Raw genomic sequence first — 21,171 nt, 5'->3', positions numbered from 1 at the left:
CTCTGCTTCCCCCTTAGTCTGTGTATCGCCCCTCTGTCTCCTGCAAGTCTGTGAGTCTCTGTCCCCCCTCAGCATGTAAGTCTGTCTCCCCCTCCCCTTTCTCTCTTCCTTATCATGTGAGTTTCTCCCTCTGTCTCCCTCTCCCTCCTCTCCCCCGTCTCTCCTTCTGTGCTTCCCCATCAGTGTGTGAGACAGTGGATGGTATGGGGGGGTCACTGCCACATGCAGAGGGCTATTAATTTAATGATGTGATAAGGGTGGGGGCTATCAATTTAATGGGGGTTAGGTGCTATTAATATATTAATATATTTGTGGGGGCTAGTAACATAAAAGGGATAGGCCTATTCATTTGTTGATGGGGGGTATTCATTTAATGTGTTAGAGGCTATTCATTTAATTGTGGGGTGATTGTGGTGGGGGTGCTATATACTGGAGGGGACATTGTTGTGGCTATTAATTTAAGGTGAACTGATGGGACCAATAATACTGGGGAGGTCTAGATGCTTTTAATTGAATGTGGGGCCATATGAAAATATATATAAAATGAGAAGCCTATTAATTTAATATTGGGGCTTATGGGGGGGGGTATGCTTATTTATTAAATGTGAATAATGACAATTTAATCTTGGGAAGGAGGTCTGATTATTAAACATGGGTTTCATTGATTTAATGTCAGGATGGTTTGGGGGGAGGGAGTCCCATAGTATTCTAGCTTTGATGCTTTGCTTGTGTTGAATAATAATGATCTCTTTTCTAAACACGGCCCCAACCGGGTCCAGCCAAGCAGCAACTGAGCTAAGACACCAGCTACAGCATCAGCATCAGACAGTCAAACCTGCAAGAAAAGGTAAGAGAGAGCAGCACAGTGTTATAGAATGGTGTAGCACTGGTAAAGGCTAGACACGCCCCCACAGTTGTATGGTTACATATCCACCAGCATTCCGCTCTCATTGGAAAGCAGCATCTACTCCCACTAAGATTGGAAGGGGTTGGCACCAGTGGTCTATCTCCACTCTCACCCAGGGCAATAAAATTCCTAGTTACGACTCTGTTCTAAGGAGTATAAGTAAAGAAGATCCCTGGTAGAGGATATTGATTGGGCTACAGTGCCTGATTTTATGTATGTATTTGCTTATTTATTTTATGTTCTCCCATTTATTATAATATCCAATTAATTTCAATTGGGTTTCTACATATAGTGCACACAATTTAAACTGCATCGCATTGAATGGGCTCAATACCGCTTGCATTCTGGATGCATTTTCAAATACATGTGAATGCTTCCTGTGCACTATAACTGCATGTTGACCGTATACTAAATGCATGAACATATGTGGTTTGCACTTGCGCTTTTTATGCCCAGCTGAAACTCTGTATTTAACATAATTCACTGGGCAGCTGCATGTCTAAAAGGGCATCAAATGTGAGTGTAGCATTTTTAGCTTACATCCACTCAGCATAGAAAAATTTGATAGGAAAGAATAAAGAAAACTTTAAGAAAAGGAGATAGAACAAACACTGGTCTTTTAAAATAGTTTAGTCGTTTGATAAACTTTGCACAATTGGCCAGCAACAATATGGCTAAGAAGGCTCATTGCACTTTTATCACTGGGGTCCAGTTTCCTTCGGTAGAGCTATGTGGTCATGATAACTTGCCCAGTCAGGTGAAAAGCATGTTTACATTTTAGGAATTTAGGAATTATTTGAAAATTTAACCAGCCCTTTACATACATGTATACTGTATATCCCTGTATAAGGACCCCCATCTATCTGCACTTGAAGAAAACAAGTCCCCTGAAAAGAAAATCTGATGCAGGGGTGGCCGTAGTGGCATGCACTGTTGAATCTAGTCTCCCTTGTCAAGAATAATAAGGCTGCCTGGTAAATGGTAGTGTGGAAAGATATAAATACTGACGATGAGTCTGAACACATAATTATTACTCTGTAAAGCTGGGTACACACTACACGGTTTTCGTCCAATAATCAGCTGAGTCAGCCGACATACGACCGCTCGTTCAAAAGTCGGGTCAGTGTGTGCAGTGACACGATGGTCGAAAGTCTGCCCAAATGGACGATTGTCGCCTCATTTGATTGGTCGTACCATTTAATATTTTCGTTCCAATCTCGTTTCCGTTGTGCTGTGTGTGTAAACTTCCGACCGATCCATGACAATCCTTCGATACTTCCTTCACCTGGGGAGCGTGTGTATGTAAATTTTTTGATGTCTGTCCCAGTCCCACGTGGTGCGGAATCCGCACATCACAGTGTTTTGTATCAATGTATATTGCACCTGTCTGGCTGCAAACATGTAACGCCCCCCTGCGGGGAAACAGGGACTGACGCAACACAAAAGAACTTACCTTGAAAACGATGGTCACCTCCAGTCCGCTTCCGATATCCCAGCTGCGATCCGATCCCAGCAGATCCGCAGCCGAAACCCTTGTCACCTCCAACCACGTCCCTCTAGGAAACAGACAGAGATTACGGCCGTGCCTACCAGGAAAGGGCTGTCCGAGAATACGGCAACGAACAAGGACACTCTCAGTCCAAGCCAACTTGCCGCCTCCTCGCTTTGCTCTTGCCAAGACGCGGGGGACTACAGACACTTAAGACCAAGACTAGTCTGAGGACTAATCCCGCCTCAAGTACCTCACACACCTGCCAGTGAGGGTCTAACCGAAAGGGGGAATCGAGCGTGATATCACCGGGACACTCCCACTTCCGATCCGGTTCTCCTGCACCTCCCCGACACCTGCGGATGACAAGGAACACACAGCCTCCCTCTGCACTGTCAGTGAGACTAAGATGGCACCCACAAACTTAACTGACTACAACAGCGACCCGACCCTAACAACATTCTAATGGTCGGCAACGCAACTACGTCAAACAACTATGTCTACCTAGGTGTGGTGCACTAACGGAACTGCTCACTTACCACTACGGGGATTACCAGCCGGTGTTCACGGACTAAACCGGAGGGCGGTACCTAACCCCCTCACTAAGGTCATACCAAGAAGCTGCCTTCTTGCTATGGGGTCACCCACAGACCCTAAGGACCGGCTGCTTCAAGCCCGGCTCAGTGGAACAGCACACTAACCCGCGGGCCGACTGCCGCACGGAACAGCCGATCGTAACTGAACCGCCCGACTGCCTGTATTCGGGTATCTCACACCTGTCCTTAACTCCGGAACCACAGGTCCACCGGCATGGAACCGGCCTTTGGGACCCTCAATCAGAACCACGGGACGCCCCCTGGAACTGCGTTGAGCTGTGCTGTACTGCCACTGACTCACTCAGTCACCCCCAATGGAAACCAGTGTGACCCCCAGGGACCTAAGGGACGGGAAAACTATGTGTGTTCTTCCCTGACTATGTGTACACTGGTAACTACACTTGTCCCCCACAGAAAGGGTTAGCACAGAAAAACACAGGAACAAGAGCCTACCTTTAATGGGGGCCTGACGTCTTGTCCCTGAACACAGTTATGTAGCACACCCCAAAATACAGTAATACAAACAATACTCACCGCACAGACCAAATAAATGAAGTATACAGTACTTTGCACGCTACTTACCAGAGCACACCACTGTTAGCCAACCAGCCGGTTGCTACAGCACCACAGGAGCCTCCGCTCTACTGTACCTCCTAACTACGTGTGCTCACCTCACACAGGACCGCGCCTACACTCACGAGGCTCTCACGCCTCTATCACACCACCACAAGGGCTGTCTGCCCTTCAAACCATGGGCCTCTGCCCAGCTACACACAGAGCCTAGTCCTCTGATTAATGGGCCTCAGTCCCCTCTCTAACTCAGGGCTCTGAGCCCACTAACTAGGGCCTTGTGCCCTGCTACCTAGGTGTACTAGCCCCTGTCTACTGAGGCCTGTGACCTCCCTGACTAACTGAGGGCCTTGTGCTCTTTAAAGCCTACGGGCTACCAACCCCTACACAGGCCCTGTGGCCTTCCTATGGCCTCTAGGCCACTGACTACCTAAGGGCCTTGTGCCCTTGCACCTGGGGCTCTCACGCCCCCTGCCTAACTAACAGGAGCTTGTCCCCCTTATCAGAAGGATTGTGGCCTACTGGCCCAATAACTCATGGGGCCTAGTGCCCAAGTCCCTGGGCCTTGTGCCCCTAATTTTCCGTGCCACGGGCCTTGTGCCCGAACGTGGCCACGGGCCTAGTGCCCGAATTTAACGTTGAGACTACGTACCTGCTCTGCGCAGGAATCTCAACTTGCCACGCCGTCTTCTTCCTTCTCCGGGTCTTCCAGACCCTCCAGCCGGCGGCGCCTCTTCTCCTCTTCGACGCTGGGTCTGCTGCTGCTGCTGGGGCGGGGGCGCTCTCAGCCCTTACAAGGGCTCCCCGCCGACGATCTCCGCTGCTGTCTTCTTCCGCTCCGGACGTCCCACGACGTCCTTCTCCCTCCGCCGCTGACTCTCTTCTGCCAAAATGGCGCCACCCGGCGACTTATATAGTCGCCGGCGTGACGTCATTAGCCGGCGCGAGCGCTGATTGGCTCACGTCGGCGCCAATCTTTTGAATGCCCGGGCGCGAGCCGCAAATGGCTCGTGTATCCGGCCACTGATTGGCCAGCGGGGAAAGATGAGCCCTGATTGGCTCATCCTTCCTCCGTGGACGGGACCTGCAAAGAAGAAGGATGTATACTCACCGCTGGATCGCCGGACCGGTAAGTAAGATTTCTCTTCTTTCTTCACCCTCTTGCTGGGCACCGGAGCTGGGGACCTCTTCTGTCCCTCCAGGGACACGGCGATCGCGGGCATCTTCGCCCGCCTCTCTGGCACCGGGCACATCTTCAGCCCCTCCAGGGGCATAGCGATGGCACTCCTCTCCAGGGACATCCTTACAGACAATTACACTTGTATAAAGCACGTGTGTTATTACCCTTTGCGTCTATGTTAGCAATGTATTCATATTTACTCTTTATAAACTTTAACCTTTATAACCTATTAAAGTTATATTAACCTTTATTAACTTATAATTGTGAAGTACCCAGAATAAACCACACAGTGTTCATGCAACATTTTTATTGCAGGAAAAAGGTACAAAATTTTTTACACACACAGCTGTCTGAAAGATCCGCATGAGAAGTGAGCGCGCCCATACCAATCAGAGCGCAGAGTAATGCAGAGTATTTTTTTAGTATTTAGTATTTTTAAAGGTGCTACTGGTTTGTGGCAGAACAGGTCTTGATGTCGCTTGGATTTCTATTCCCTTTGATTTCTTTATCTACGATACAAGGAAATAAAAAAATGTTTACCATTTAGCTTCTATATCTGTAATTTATATTCAACAACATAAATACTCTCATTTTCTCACCTTGCACACTGCTCGAGATCAGTTTATATTTTGGTCCCTGTGGCGAAATCGCAATAATAGCGGGCTTAACCTCCATACATTCTGGAAAACAGGAGCCATTTTGGTTATTATAACAGTACAGGTATGTGCCCAAAGCATTTAGCTGCCTACACATGTTCACTGAAATACCTTTGTGTAGATCTTCTTTAGTATATTTTTCTTTTTCAATTTTTTCTTGTTTGATAACAGGTGTAACATTAGTGGTATTAGTGGTATCTAAACAGGCCTTCTCACCGTTAATTCTTCGTTCTGATATAAAAATAATTAGGTTACAAATTAGTTTACATTGCTTTATGTGACACTAGAATGAAGTAAAGTACTTCTAACAGGTTTACTACACGTGCTACTGACCTTTTTTAATGTCGTTCTCGTCCCGGTCCAGTATTTTGACCATCATCTCTACCTCTCTTGGGCTCATTGGATTTGCTCTTTGCTCTTCTTGAGTATCTCCATCCTCCACCTTAACTTTTCCAACATTTTTTGGCCCTTCCAGCACCATCTCTGACTTTGTCTCCGTCTCCATAGCTACAATCCCCACTGACACCTTCTCCTCAACCTTAACACCCACTGACACCTTCTCCTCAACCTTAACACCCACTGACACTTGCTCACTCGCCATCTTCTCACGCTCCTAGGCGCCAAACAGGTTCCTCTGTCATTTTATACACTCAGATATGGGCGTTCGTTTCTGCTGTGGACCAATCAGCAATGATGCACGCCGAGAATGGAGCATTCCATTATATACGAAGGGATTTTATTATTAGGGAATATTCATTGCATTGCACCTTAACAGTTTAATGTTTTTCTAAATTTTATGTATGTTACTAAACTTCTATTTTATAGGAATGAATGAAGAGACAGTGTTGCCTTCTCTTTTTATGCAGCTTTGGGTGTTAACTATAGCGAAATGTCTTTGGTATCTTGTTACATTTCCCGCAAATGTCGCTGCAGTGTGTACGAAATTAAAATCATTGCTCACGACAACATGGCTGGAAAAAGTCGCTAAAGGGATGTCTGCTCTTCCCTTTATCGTCCTAAACAAGGCTAGTGTGTATGCAGTCCATGGACCGAGCGATCGGACCATCGATCGCATGTAAAATCACTTGGCATAAAAAGTTTGTCGAAATTTCTGTAGTGTGTACCCAGCTTAAGTGTTGGAAGCAGTTGGTATAGTGTGAGGCCTGTTTTGGTGTAGTGATTTCTTTACTCACTTTGCAAAAAAGATTGTGAGATTAGGAGGTTAAAGTGATTAATTCCTTACAAGGTTTACACATAAATCACGAATGCTGGAAATGTGTACCTGACTGTCTGTACAATGGACACCAGTTCCATGCCGCTGGCCAGACAGCATTACAGGACTGGTAGATAGCCTGATTTTGGGTCCTCCTGGAGCCATTGTAACTAGGGGTCTAAAGTCTGTTTTTTGTTTTTATTTCTTATAGCAATTGGAGTGCAGCAAAGCATTTCACCTGACCCCACACTGCACCATACATGATTATGCTAGTAACTTTTTTTTTATCAGAATTTATTACTTACTACACTGTCTAGCTTCGGTGACTTCACAACGTTTTTTCCTTGGCAATCACCATACATCTCCAATCACTGACATACATTTCTGTACATGGCAAATTTTGATTTCACTACTTATTGCTGCTAATCTTATGGCTAGTTTAGTATTTGCCCTTGTGATTAGGAGCAATCAGCAGGGAAGTGCATTAGTGGTCCTTTAGTATATTTGTGTCTGTTTTTACATATCTGCATGTTTGCAAGTGTGTGCAGATTTTTTCTATTTGTATACAATTAGACTTTGCTTTAAAAAACATGTGCACCCTTAAGTCAATGAAAACATTTACAAACATACACTATGTCAGTCAATGATTAGAAAGGTATAATTATATTGTTTTATGTAGTAAAGCATTTTTAAAATAGCATATAATTTTCAAGAGTGGGCATGTTCGTAAAATATATCCTTTTCCCAGTGTTTATACAGCCTGACATCTCCAAGTTTCTTCACATCAAGAATCCTACTGAGAACATGCAGATTTCAGACAAATTATGTAATTTGTTCTTAAGGTGCTATTTCAAGTGAGAGAAAGTTAAAGGAGACAGTAGAAGGGCATGTCATGTTTCTGCAAACATTCTAAAAATTAGTGGGATGAAGTATAATTATAGTGGCACTAAATGTTTAGCAATTGCTATGTCAAGATTTTCTCTGTCTAAAGCTCCTGGAAAGGTCAATGCAATATACATTATAATCCAATTAAGTTGGGTGAAATCTTAAAAGGAATCATTTGACAGTCCATTAATGCCATATAATATCTTTAATGAAAAGGGGTGATATTATCTGCTATTACATATAACAAAATTAGACAGTGAACATATTAATACTAATTAATTGGACCACATGTTTACTGCATACTTGTCAACTCTCCCTGAATGTCAGGGAGACTCCCTGAAATAGGGGTGATCTCCCTCACTCTCTGAAGAGTCTGGCATTCTCCCTGATGCTGAGCCAGTACAAGACGTGGTTGGCTTCGCCATCTGTGTCATGATGACACAGTTCAGAAATTGTGTCCTATAGAAGACACTTCAGTCTCTAGAGTTTCCTTAGCTGCTTTTCTTTAACCCATAGTTGCTTACTCTCCCAGAATGTCCGAGAGACTCCCGCATTTCTGAGAGATCTTCTGGGCTCCCGGAAGAGCAGGGCAACCTCCCAGTTCTCGCCCCCCGAAATAGATAAGTGGCGGGGCTTAATGACACAAATATTGTGTCATCTTAGCCAAAATGATGCGACTCGTCAAGCCCCGCCCCAACACACCCACTTTCCCCGGGATCTTCCTGAAGCCAACGAAGAAAAGTTGGCAAGTATGATTTACTGTTGAAGATAGGCAGTGCTGTTTAAAAAAAATAAAATAATAATAGCCCCCAGAAGACTTGCCAAGTCACATGCCTCCATTATTTTAAACGTGGTTTGGGTTGGGACCATGCCACAAGCAGGGCTGCCAAGAGGAATCCAGGGCCCCGGTACAGCAAGTTCATGGGGCCCCCCTTATAATTGAGCATGGCAAAAAAAATTGCGCTGCCACGCAAAAGTGGTATTTGTCTTACAATTGGGGGCATTACCGTGCAACATTGGGAGTGTCTAGCAGGTGAAAAGCGCTAGACCACCCTCCTACAGAAAACACCCTGCAATGCTGTGTACACCATTGGCAGAAGTGTGCAGTTCCTGTTCGCCGGAGCGTGACATATGTCCCAGCAGTCCTGACTTTCAGGACTACAGGACAGTAGCCTCATAGTGCCTCTTAGATGTGCCCTGATAGTAGAGGACCAGTTAATACTATAGTAAATAGTCCTGCCCACAATTCATTACATTCCATGTACTAGAGTCCCCAGTTCATATTAAATCATTGTAATGCCTCCAATTAATTTTATGCCACACATAAGTGCCCCAATTCATATTTTGTCACACATAAGTGCCCAGAATCACATTATGCCCACATAAGTGCCCCCAATTCACATTCTGATACACATAAGTACAGTGTCGGACTGGGGCATAAAGGGCCCACAGGGAGAATACAGTGGGCAGGTCAGTCACCAAACATCAGGATTGTTTCACTAGAATCAGAACATTTGAGAGATTGTCCTGTTCTCTCCTACCTGTTCTTGTCAGTTTCACAACCTGTGGCTGCAGGTTTTTTTAGTTGCGGTTTATCTGGGTCCTGGAATGTTGGTTGGCGTATTTGGAAAAAAAATGGGTACGTTTAGAAAATTCCAACAAGCCCCGGCGTTAAATCAATAGCACGCACGATTAATAATTAGCCTTACCTCCAGCCCCAACATTAAAATAATAGTATTCCCATTTAATCCAAACAGCCCCAGCAATAGATCAAAAGTATTTACCTTCATAAACATACCTATTTCCCGCAACCATCACTGCCATTATATAATTCATAATCACATTTAATAAAGAGACCTCATTCTCCCCAAACTCACCCCCACATTCAATAGCCCCAAAACCACCCCATCTTAAATTAATAGACCCCACAAACAAAAGAGCACCCATTAATTAGCCCCCACCTACCTCACACACTAGATTGCCACAAGCCCCCTCTGCCATCACAAACCCTATATGCTACAAGCCCCCTTTGCCATCACACACACATTACTGTGCCCCTTCATCATCACCACGCTGTGCCTCCTTATGATCACACTGTGCTCCTTCATTACAACCACGCTGTACCCCCTTATGATCACACTGCACCCTCCATGTTGCTTTTCCCCCTTCACCTGGCCCCCCTTTATCACTTTGTGCCATGCTGCTTCCCCCCTTCATCACTCTGTGCCATGCTGCTTCCCCCTTCATCACTGTGCCATGCTGCCCCCCTCTCCTTCATCACACTGTGCCATGCTGCTCCACCCCTATCCTTCATCAGACTGTGCCATGCTGCTTCCCAGCCTTCATCATTGTGCCATGCTGGTTCCACCTCTCGACAGAGTGGGTGCAGCTTGAAAAAAGTCCTGTTAACAGAAATAGGAGGATGTAATAAAAGTGGATGAGAGATGCAGATCTTATGCAGAATGGAGTTGTCTAGTTGGGAGATATTTTGAGACAAGTGAGGAGAAGTATGTTGATGCAGTTTTATTGATGGCCTTTTCGTTTAGTAGAAGTATTTTATATTGGATTCTGTAAAAAACAGGCAACCAATGTACAGACTGAGAGAGTGGTTCAGCAGAAGACAACGATTTGCAAAGAAACTCAATCTACATAAAAAATAGATTGTAGGGATGATTTCCTGATTCAGGGAAGACCAGTAAGGACGGAATTGCAATAGTCATGCAGGAGATAATCAGTGCATGAATTGGAGTTTTCTGTGAGATATGTGCGTATTCTGGAAATGTTTATCAGATGTATGCAACATGATTTAAATATAGAGTTGATGTGGGAAACAAAGGATAGTTCTGAGTCAATGATCACACCTAGACTTCAAGCTTGTGAGGTGGGATTTATGGTGATGTGGTCAACAGAAATATAAATATCAGGTAGGTAACTTCTGTTGGTGGGTGGGAATATTATTAACTCTGTTTTTGAAAGATTGAGTTTGAGTTGGCGATCCAAGATAAAAGGGTAGAAACGCAGGACAACACAGATGGCGATAGATTAAGAGAGGATAAATAAATTTGTGTATCATCCGCATAGAAATGATATTGAAATCCAAAAGGAGCTTATTAGTTTTCCAAGAGAGGTGATTTAGATAGAGAACAGCAGATTACCTACTACTAAGCCTTGTGGTACCCCAACGGAGCAGAGGTAATCCAGAGTAATTAACACTGAAAGAGTAATTAGATAGGTAAGATGAGAACCAGGATAGGACAGTGTCTTGAAGACTTAGGTATTGTAGCTTTTGTATGAGAAGAGAGTGGTCAACAGTGTCAAATGCAGCCGAGAGATCCAGGACAATTAGAAGTGAGTAATGGACTTTACTTTTAGCTGTGATCAAATCATTTACCACCTTAGTCAACGCAGTCTCTGTGTATGGAATGTTGAGAACAAAAGCTGGACAAGAGGATCCAGTCAGTTGGATACAGAAAGAAAGTGTGGGGAGAGTGTAGGCAAGTCTCTCTAGAAGCTTGGAGGGGCATGGGAGCTGAGAGATGGGACAGTAATTTGAGAGAAAGTTAAAGTCAACATTTTGTTTTTCATCAGATGAGAGGGGAAATAAGCACAGGAGACGGGAATCTTCCGATTTGTGAGGGAATAGGATAAAGAGGATAGGAGGTAGAGTAGAAAGATAAGAAGAGAGTAGATACCTCATCTGGTAGATCCAATGAAGAGAGGGTGTCAGGGGGTGCTGGGAAAGCATTAAGCTGTTTGCTTGTTGAGCATTATCATACCATTTCTAATCTGATTTTATCACTCTTGTCTTTGAAGTAGAAAGCAAGATCCTGGGCACTGATTTGTGAGGGAATAGAATCAAAAGGACAGGAGGTAGAGTAGAAAGATAAGAAGAGAGTAGATACCTCATCTGTGAGATCAAATGAAGAGAGGGTGTCAGAGGGTGCTAGGAAAGAAGCTGTTTGCTTGTTGAGGAATATCATACCATAGTGTCAGGATTCCCAATATAAGACCACAGAGAGAGCGTAGTGAACAAAGTGGTTTTTAATAAACACCATTTACACGGGTTTCAGGATGCAGTACAGTAGGGTATGGCAGCTATAACAAGAGAACTGAGTAAACAACAGGTATAGAATGCAATGGTCTGCAGAATTTACCACAGAGTATTGTAGATGACACACAAGGTATGACAGTCTGCGGAACAAGACACTGAAAGTAACAGAGGAGGCTGCTAGTAACTATCTGCAACAAGTTAGTCCTCTGTAATACTGGAGAGCTGAAAGCAGGTATTAGTGGTAGTACTTTGTAGCAGGATAATGCTGAAACACTGGAGACCTGAATGCAGTTATTGGTGGTATTACTCTGCATTAGGATAATGCTGGAACACTGGAAAACTGAAAGCAGGTATTGGTGGTAATACTCTACAGCAGGATAATGCTGGAACACTGGAGAGCTGCAAGCAGATAAAGAGTCACAGACAAGCCGAGTCAGGGTCATAGGAAGAGGTGGAAAAACAGAGGGACGAGCAGAGGTCAATTTCAGGAGATCAATCAGAATAGGACACAGCAAAAGCAGCACAGCTAAAGGCAACAGATAATCTGGCAAATGCTGCTCTGACAAACAGGCTTTTATAGACCAGAGACAGGTGTTAGGCATCCTGGAGTAACAAGCCAGCTCTGGCAGGTAAGAGAGCAGTCTGAGTACCACAGTGGCCCCTTTGGTGGAACAATGGGTGGTACTACAGGCAGGATACACACACACACACACACACACACACACATATATATATATATATATATATATATATATAATCTATATAGTTATATATATATATATATATATATATATATATATATATATATATATCTCGATCTATCTATCTATCTATATGTATATATATCATTAGAGGTACAAGATTATGTATTTTAGGGGTTAGGGTTAGGACTATGGTTAGGGTTAACCCTACCCTAACCTTAACTCCTAACCCTGATAACCCTAACCCCTAAAATAATACTTACATTACATCAACGACAGGTGGGTCCATCCAGCGCTGCTTTAAGACAAGTCGCGGTTTATGATGACATCATCTTACACAGTCGGCAACACAACTAGTCGTTCATGAAGATACCTGCATCCTGGTAAGTAGGTTTTTTTTCAGGTCGCTCTACTAGGCATTTCGTCTCCTCCTGTCGTCTTCTTCTCTGTCGGGGTAGTCAGTACCTTTAATAGTAGAGATGGTCACTGACCCCGTGTTTTGTTTTTGTTTTTGGATCTGGATTACCTTCGTGTTTTGGTTTTGGTTTTGCAAAACCGCCATTGTGTGTTGTGGTTTTGGTTTTGTTTGGCTCTGTTTTGCTATTTTTGAAATAAAATTCAATTTTTTTGGTCTAAAATAAGCTAATTTAGTGCTCCACCAGTTTCTTAGATAAGTGAGGTAATTCTAAAGCTAATAAATTATGAAAAAAAAGTTTAATCCCTGGTAGGCCGTCCTTAATTCGAACACTAGTCTGCAAATTATACAGACAAACCTGGTTGTCTACCTCCTCCATCTTTGATTATTGGCAATGTAGCCATCGTCTTTGGGTGTATATTACACCCTCCACTTGTAGTTGAATAGAAAAAAAGCAGCCTGCACAGACTGTGGAACTAGAAAGTAAAATTAAATGGACCACGGTAGTTTGGTGGCTATCTATGCCCCTTCCCCCGCCCTCCACTTGTAGTTGAATATAAAAAAAGCAGCCTGCACAGACTGTGGAACTAGAAAGTAAAATTAAATAGACCATGGTAGTTTGGTGGCTATCTATGCCCCCCCCTCCCACCCTCCACTTGTAGTTGAATATAAAAAAAGCAGCCTGCACAGACTGTGGAAATAGAAAGTAAAATTAAATGGACCACGGTAGTTTGGTGGCTATCTATGCGTCCCCCCCCTGCCCCCCACTTGTAGTTGAATATAAAAAAAAGCAGCCTGCACAGACTGTGGAAATAGAAAGTAAAATTAAATGGACCACGTTAGTTTGGTGGCTATCTATGCCCCCCCCCTCCCTCCGCTTGTAGTTGAATATAAAAAAAGCAGCCTGCACAGACTGTGGAACTAGAAATTCGAATATACAAAGAAATGGACAAAGGCAGTTTGGTATCTGTCTGCAACTGCCCCCCCCCCATCCACTTGTAGTAAAATAGAAAAAAAAGCAGCCTGCATAGACTGTAGAACTAGAAATTCAAATATACTAAGAAATGGACAAAGGCAGTTTGGTATCTGTCTGCATCAGATCCCCTCTCCACTAGGAGTAAAATAGAAAACTATTCAGCCGTTATATAATCTAGAATATAAATAGAAATTGAGAAAGGCAATTTGGTATCTGTCTGCATCATAATCATCAACATCCTCATTAGCGCCCTCGTCACCTCCACAAATCTCCCCCTCATTCTCTTCTATTTCCAAAGAGGCATCCTCAATTTGTGTATCAGCGGCTACACTCGGGCTGTTCAGGTACACATCAGCAGAACTGCTGAAAGAGCCCTTCTTTATGGGTACACTAACAGAATGCTCACGATTAGACATACCACTGTTGGATGGACTCTCCACAGGGATTGGTGTCATTTGTGAATCAGAACAAACATTATCTTCTAATGCCTTACTGTTATCTTGCAGCTCGGCTTTGACGCGTAACAGTACTTGTGCAACAATTGTAGGCTCTGTAACTTTTTGGGATCTGCCACTACTAGCCAAAGGTGAAGGCCTCATTCTGTCTTTGCCACTGCATGTGTAGAATGGCATGTTGGCAATTTTTTTTTATCGGCACTTAACTTTTGCTCAGTAACACTTCTTTTTCGCTTCAACACAGTAATTTTTTTTTTTGTTTTTGTTTTTTGGACTGATTTCGAAACACTGTGTAGTTTGCCTTCGCCTTGCCCAGATGACATACTGGGAACACTAATATCAGGACTGGTGACAGAACCTGGTTGCTGATTCTGCTCATATGTGGACTGCTTTGAATCCATTCTCAGCCCAAAGCACTTGTAGTGCTAAAAATTATTTGGTAGATACTGCTGACAGATAGTAACTTTTACAGCCAGAAATATTTATGCACAATTATGGGGGACACCCCAAAAAGCACTGGGGAGTGCTAAAAAATAATTGGTAGATACTGCTGACAGATAGTAATTTTGACAGCCAGAAATATTTATGCACAATTATGGGGGACACCCCAAAAGCACTGTGGAGTGCTCAAAATTATTTGGTAAGATATTGCTGACAGATAGTAATTTTGACAGCCAGAAATATTTATGCACAATTATGGGGGACACCCCAAAAGCACTTTGAGTGCCAAATATTGGGAAAAAAACAAAACTCCTCTATCCTCCTCTCTTCTATAGCGATTTTTGTTAGCACAATTGTATTCAGAATATTGTATTCTCTGTCCCTGCTCTAATCAGCCTGTGACTACACCCTGCTCTCTCCCTCTGTCAAATGGCTATGGATTTCTGTGGAGGCGTGTATTTATAATCTTCAAGTATGGTGGGATCCGAGCCCCGAGATCCGACGACGTCACAATGACGTTCGGCTTCGATTTGGTTTCCGAACGGGCGGGAGAGTACTCGGCTCGGCTCGGTACTCGGATACCCAAAGTTCGGGTGGGTTCGGTTCTCGGGGAACCGAGCCTGCCCATCTCTAGTTAATAGGTTCTATACCCCTATACAGAACCTATGGTGCAGAATTCACGATTAGCAGCCTCCTTTTTTGGAACCACACTGTTCACTGGTACTCGGATGTCCCCTGGACTTGATTCCAAAAGTGTATTGTTGTTATTGAATGCTAATATATAGATTGGGATGAATACAAATGAACTACATCTGTTCTAATTGGTCAGCTAATCAGAGGAAAGTTAAAAACACTATTTGTACTGTTAGGCTAGAAGAGGCCAGGCGCCTATGATAAATTATGCATCAATGAGCACACATAGGTTAAAGTAATAGACAAATAATTCCTGTTACATACTTTTAAAACACACAGTTGCATGGCTGAGAGATGCAAATTAATGAGAGGAGGTTTAGATTAGCAGAGGTTGAGAGGAGTAGTACTTTATGAACATAATTTTAAAACACACAGTTACATTGCTGAGAGATGAAAATTAATGAGATGAGGTTTATAATAGCAAGGGATGAGAGAAGTAATCCTTGATGAACATAATTTTAAAAGGGCTCATTGGCACCACCTGATGTGTCCTGGTGCCAGGGCATGGACTTTATATTTGGTGGGTAGGGGGGTAACATAGATGATTACCCAGCACCAAACTGAAAACTATGCATCTATGCATACAAACAAAGTAACTGTATATCACTAGCAATGGCTGTATACACTATAGTTTGGAAATTAATGCTCATAAATTATATTCACTTGACAGGTTGTTTGACAAGCTATTTATTAGGGTTTCACTACATTTAAACAGTAACATTTGACATCCTTGGGATTTATAATTTGCTAAGACAATAAAATATACTACCTACACTGCATACTTAATTTACAATGTCAAATAAGGTGAAACAGATATAAACAACTGGTTCTTATCCTGCTAATATGGGTGCATCAGAAATCTGAATTATGGGACAATAAACTACTGAAAGGTAAAGATTTCTAGTGGAAAAAATTATGCCTGCCCTGGGTAAACCAGAGCATATGTGACCTCTATTTTTATTTCAAGTAAAAATCTGATTCTGGATCATTTGGATGCTCATCGGCTTCCAAGATAAACCTTTAGAACAGATAGACAGATGTTTTCACCTATAGTAGCCACCTTTCTCGTAGAGCTGGTAGCACTCACAGGTACTCAGATGCCCCCAGGACTTCACTCTAGTGTAGTACAAGTTTATCTATGGCAGCCATATCGCAGGTGTGGAGGATTAACTGGAATACAGAAGGCGATAGCAAGAACAGTTCAAAGGTTGTGAGTCAGTAGCAAACAGGATAACCATGGACATGCCAAAGGTCGGGCAATTTGCAAGCAAGGATAATCCAGTAGACAGGCAGAGAACATGGGCAATCAGTCACAAGACAGTTCAGTCAGAATTTGGGAAGAATACCCACAGGGAACCTGGAGCTAGTCAGCAGGTGTGGTGCACAGACACTTTAACCGGCAGGGAGGTCTAACCCTCCCTGCCTAAAATAGGGAGGGTAGTCAATCTTGAATTCAGGGCATCAGCCCTATTAATAAGTCACAGAGGCTGTATAATTAATTATTGCAAGGCTGTCAAACTGACTGGGACGCAGAGGTGATTAGCATAGCGTTCTGGCTGTTGCCCTGGTAACAGCCGGGGTAAAAAAAGGCAGAAGTGATCTCCCAACAGCCAGGACATGGTCCTAGTGTAAACAGACGAGCTGTGTCGACTTGTAACAATACTTTACCATGTATCAATTATAAATATGTGGTTTATTATGTTGCCATTTCTAATGTCTTCATTATGGATGATGTTTCTCCCTGGATAGCATTATCATAAAGACTTAGTTGTCCCATTATTAGGTACAACTTTTTAGTACCTTTGCAGAAGAGTGTGCGTTCTTTTTAAAGAAAAATAAAGTATTTTTTTAAGATTTTCAGATCAAACAAAAAAGTAACTACATCCTAAGTAATTACTCCAAATACATCATCATATGAAATGTGCCCATAGATCATGCAAACCATTATAAACAAGTAGTTCAAACAAAATACATAACTAGCATAGCAATGTATTGCAAGTTATCAAATTGTAATATGCAATTCTCAACAGGCTATCAACAAATTAAGATCTCACAGACAAATCTGCACATATAGCTACGGAGGGCTGGAAACTAAATATAACATTAATGACTTCTTAACCCAAACCAATCATCCTCGTGAGGATGAAGAATATATTGTGACTCGTACAAAAGGCACCATACCTTGTGGTATTTATGCATGGCTTTATGGCTTTCATACATAATCCGCTGATGACTCCATACTTCTATCACCAAATTGGTCCAATGGAGGATTTTAGGGGGTCTGAACCCATACAACTCTTAGCTATAACCACCTTTGTAAGAGAAGTCGGAATAAATATATGTTTAAAAAGTGGGCTGCCTAGACTCTCTTCGAGTGTGGTGCTAAATAGAAAGACCTTGGGACAAAGTGGAAGGGACACAGGAATCGTGGAAGAGATGCAGTCCCATACCTTAACCGAAAAACACTGGACAACAGGGCACTTCTATAACAAATGCCAGAAAGTTCCAGGGGCGACCCTGCATCTATGAACTTAAAACTATTATGTTGACCCATCCTGCACAGCCAGTGTCATATATACTCTATGCACCATATAGAAGTGTATTTGCTGGAAACGGGGACAAGAAGTAGCTCCTCTGGTACCATACTCCACTCCTCGTCAGTGATTACACTCAGATCAGCCTCCCATTGACCTCTTAGTAAGTCGTCACCAAAGAGGAGGGTGGTAAAGCCGTTAACACTGATCCTGGCAGCCGGTGCAGAATAGAGCAACTGGACAAGGCTGAGAAACCGGGGTCCAACTCCAAAATTTTCAAGCACCTGCCAAAGATAGGCCCACTTGACCGAGTCAAAGACATTGGCTGCATCCAGGGACACAACCACTGCTCTCTCCTCCACCGACTGAACCCTCTGAATCTGAGTGAACAAGTGCTTGATGTTGGTAAGCATGGACTTGCACGGCATAAATCCCTTCTGGTCTGTGTGGACGACCTTGTGTATGACCCTATTGAGTTTAACGGATAAAATTTTAAACCAGAATTTTGGCATCAGTGGTAATCAAGGAAATGGAATCTGGATACAAAGCATCTTTACCTTGTTTAAGAATAAGGATAATAATGGCTTCTGACATAGAGGGGGGAAGGGAACCACCATCCAGAAATTGGGAGTAATATTTAAGCAATTTGGGAGCAAGGAACTTTCTATATTGCTTATGTACCTCAATCCGGATACTATCCACCCCCGGGGCCTTCTTTTTTGGGAAAAGAAGAGATTTCCTCTTCGGTGATATGGGAGATCAAAAAAGTCCATCGACTCCTATGAGAATCGGGGAAGATTAACACCACTCATATAGGCAGTGAGCTGGGTGGCTGTATACTGAATTTGTAAAGAGTAAAGGTCGCTATAGTAGTCAAAAAACATTTCCGCAATTTTAGCTCCCGTAAACTGTTTAACATTATACTTATCTAAATTGACTAAAATTGATCTAGGGGATAGCTCCTCCTTTGCTAGACACGCCAGATAGCTACCATGTTGCCTTGAAAATATAAATTGTGTCTGGAAAAGAGAAGCTTTAGACTGTTCTTATGATGCAGAATATTGTACCAGTCAGATTGTGCCAGCCAGCCCAGCCTGTCAGTGGCAGAGTGAGAACTGATATACAACACCTCCAAGTCCCGGGATCTCTGCTCCAGCTCACCCTCCCTTTCTCTACTAAGCCTCTTGATCCCTGCTATTTCTTCTATAAAGGTACCCCTCAAGAAGGCTTTGAACGAATCCCAAATTACAGCCTCAGCTATCTCACCAAAGTTATCGTTGATGTACCCCTCCCAAAGACATGCCAGACCAGTGCCCCTGCCATGTCTGGACAGCCAGTAAGGATTCAATTTCCAGAACTGCAAGCCCCTTTCAGGCCTGAAATCAAAAATCAGCCAGGATTGGGGAGTGGTCCGAGATGCCGCAGGGAAGATATTCTGCTCCTGAAATCAAGAGAACCAGATTGCGGGATGCCAAGACCAAATCTATCCTTGAGGATGGAATGGTGAGAATGGGAGTGGCATGAGAAGTGTCTAACACATTAAATATTCCTAGTGTTCCTAAATCTCCAGACATCCACCAGCCCCATGTACTCGATGAGTTTGCCAAATGTAAGGGGATCCCTAGATACATCTACCGATGCCTCACGCCTCCTATCCACAGCCACATCTATAACATTATTGAAGTCTCTCAAGCAGAGCACAGGGGTATCGGGAGCTAAGGCAACAAATGCAGCTCCCTTACACAGGACATCGCTACTATACGGGAATGGGTTGTAAATAGCCAGGACTGTCAGATGGGTATTGTTAAAAGAAAACACATTTTTAAGAGGAGAGCAGGAAAAGTATTAAAATAAGATAAAAGGGCAGAGATTGTATATTCCTAGGGACATTCTTTGCAGAACGGTGCACACTCATTTCCACTATCATCATCATTATCATAAACATTTAACACAATAATAAAATAATACTGGGTAATACAGGCAAACAGAGATAAAAAGGCCCTTGTGAAGATACATGGTTCCCAAATCACTCAGACACAGTATTAGAGGAAAAATAGAGGGATGATTTATTCTGCAGAACAGGATTAAATACAACACGGCCCCCTTAATAATAGCAGGTAGAACAAGTGAGGAAATCAGTTCAAATAAATCCAGTGCGATAAATAGAGCACGGTCCCCTTAACAATAGCAGATCCAACAAATGAGGAAATCAGTTTTAAATAAATCCAGTGGGATAGGTACAGCATGGCTCCCTTAACAATAGCAGGACCAACAAGTTAGAAAATTCAGTTATATATAAATCCAGTTTTTTTTTTATATATTGAAAGCCTTAAGCGCGCTTTCGTGTCCTAGTGCTCGAAAAAATAAGTGAGAAAACCCAAATAAAAAACGTGCACAAGGTTGCGGGTACAGACCCTCCTCAGAAGAGGGAGGGTCCCTTGATCCCTGACCCCCGGATCCATAAGGACCCTTAAGGGGCAAGGGTCTTCAGACCCCTTTGCCGCAAAGCTAGGGGGGTCCCTTTTGCCAAGGGTTTTACCCCTTGGCACCAGTTCTTCTGCCTCCCCCCGGAAGGGGAGACCTCAGAGGGGTTCAGGGAGATGAGAGCCACCTGGACCACACCACCTCCCCTAGATCATCAGGGGATCGGACCCATAAGGGATGCCGCAAATCCATCCAATCCAAGTGAGAAAAAACATAAAAATAAGCCAAAGTGACAAAACAGTGTAGAAAATAAATAGTGCCGTGTATAGCGGCCCCAGCCTTTCGACCAGATGTTTAAAAATTGTTCCTGCCCAGCCAAAAGGCCGGGGCAAGGAAAGGTAGTGGTAGCTGAAAGTGAGATTGTGCTCAGTGCCATCGTGTCAAGTGAGGATGACAAGGCCTCAGGTGATTTCCGGCACCCCTGGGTCACCACTCCAGGGGCACTTTCTCAAGGCTTTCAAGCTACCGGCCTTCTGGCCAGACCAAGTTTTCCCATGGCCTTTTCAGGTGGGCGAGGCCTTACTCAGACAGGTACTCACTTGATCTTAGCCAAAAGGCCGATAAATCCAGTGGGATAGGTACAGCACGGCTCCCTTAACAATAGCAAGTCCAACAAGTGAGGAAATCAATTCAAATAAATCCAGTTAGATATGTTCCACAGCACAGCTCTGGCAGAGCATCACCTCTTGGCCAAAGTCTGTCACATACGTGTCCAACTCCCAGGGTAGCCTCTTTTATTACCTCATAATCCCACTTTGGGAATTGCCTGCCCAGGGGAGTTGCAAAAGATCTTGATTGGTGGGCTTCTCACACTATCCAGCCCCCTCCCCTACCTCCCCAGGTGTCTTCCCTCAGGTGACCCTGCTGGGTCTGGCTCCTGGCTGTCTGTAGAGCTCACTAGTGGACAATAGAGAGCAAACAGAAA

Source organism: Mixophyes fleayi, chromosome 1 (genome assembly GCF_038048845.1).
Source record: "Mixophyes fleayi isolate aMixFle1 chromosome 1, aMixFle1.hap1, whole genome shotgun sequence".
In the NCBI taxonomy this organism is placed as follows: Eukaryota; Metazoa; Chordata; class Amphibia; order Anura; family Limnodynastidae; genus Mixophyes; species Mixophyes fleayi.
This window is presented reverse-complemented; position numbering follows the sequence as displayed.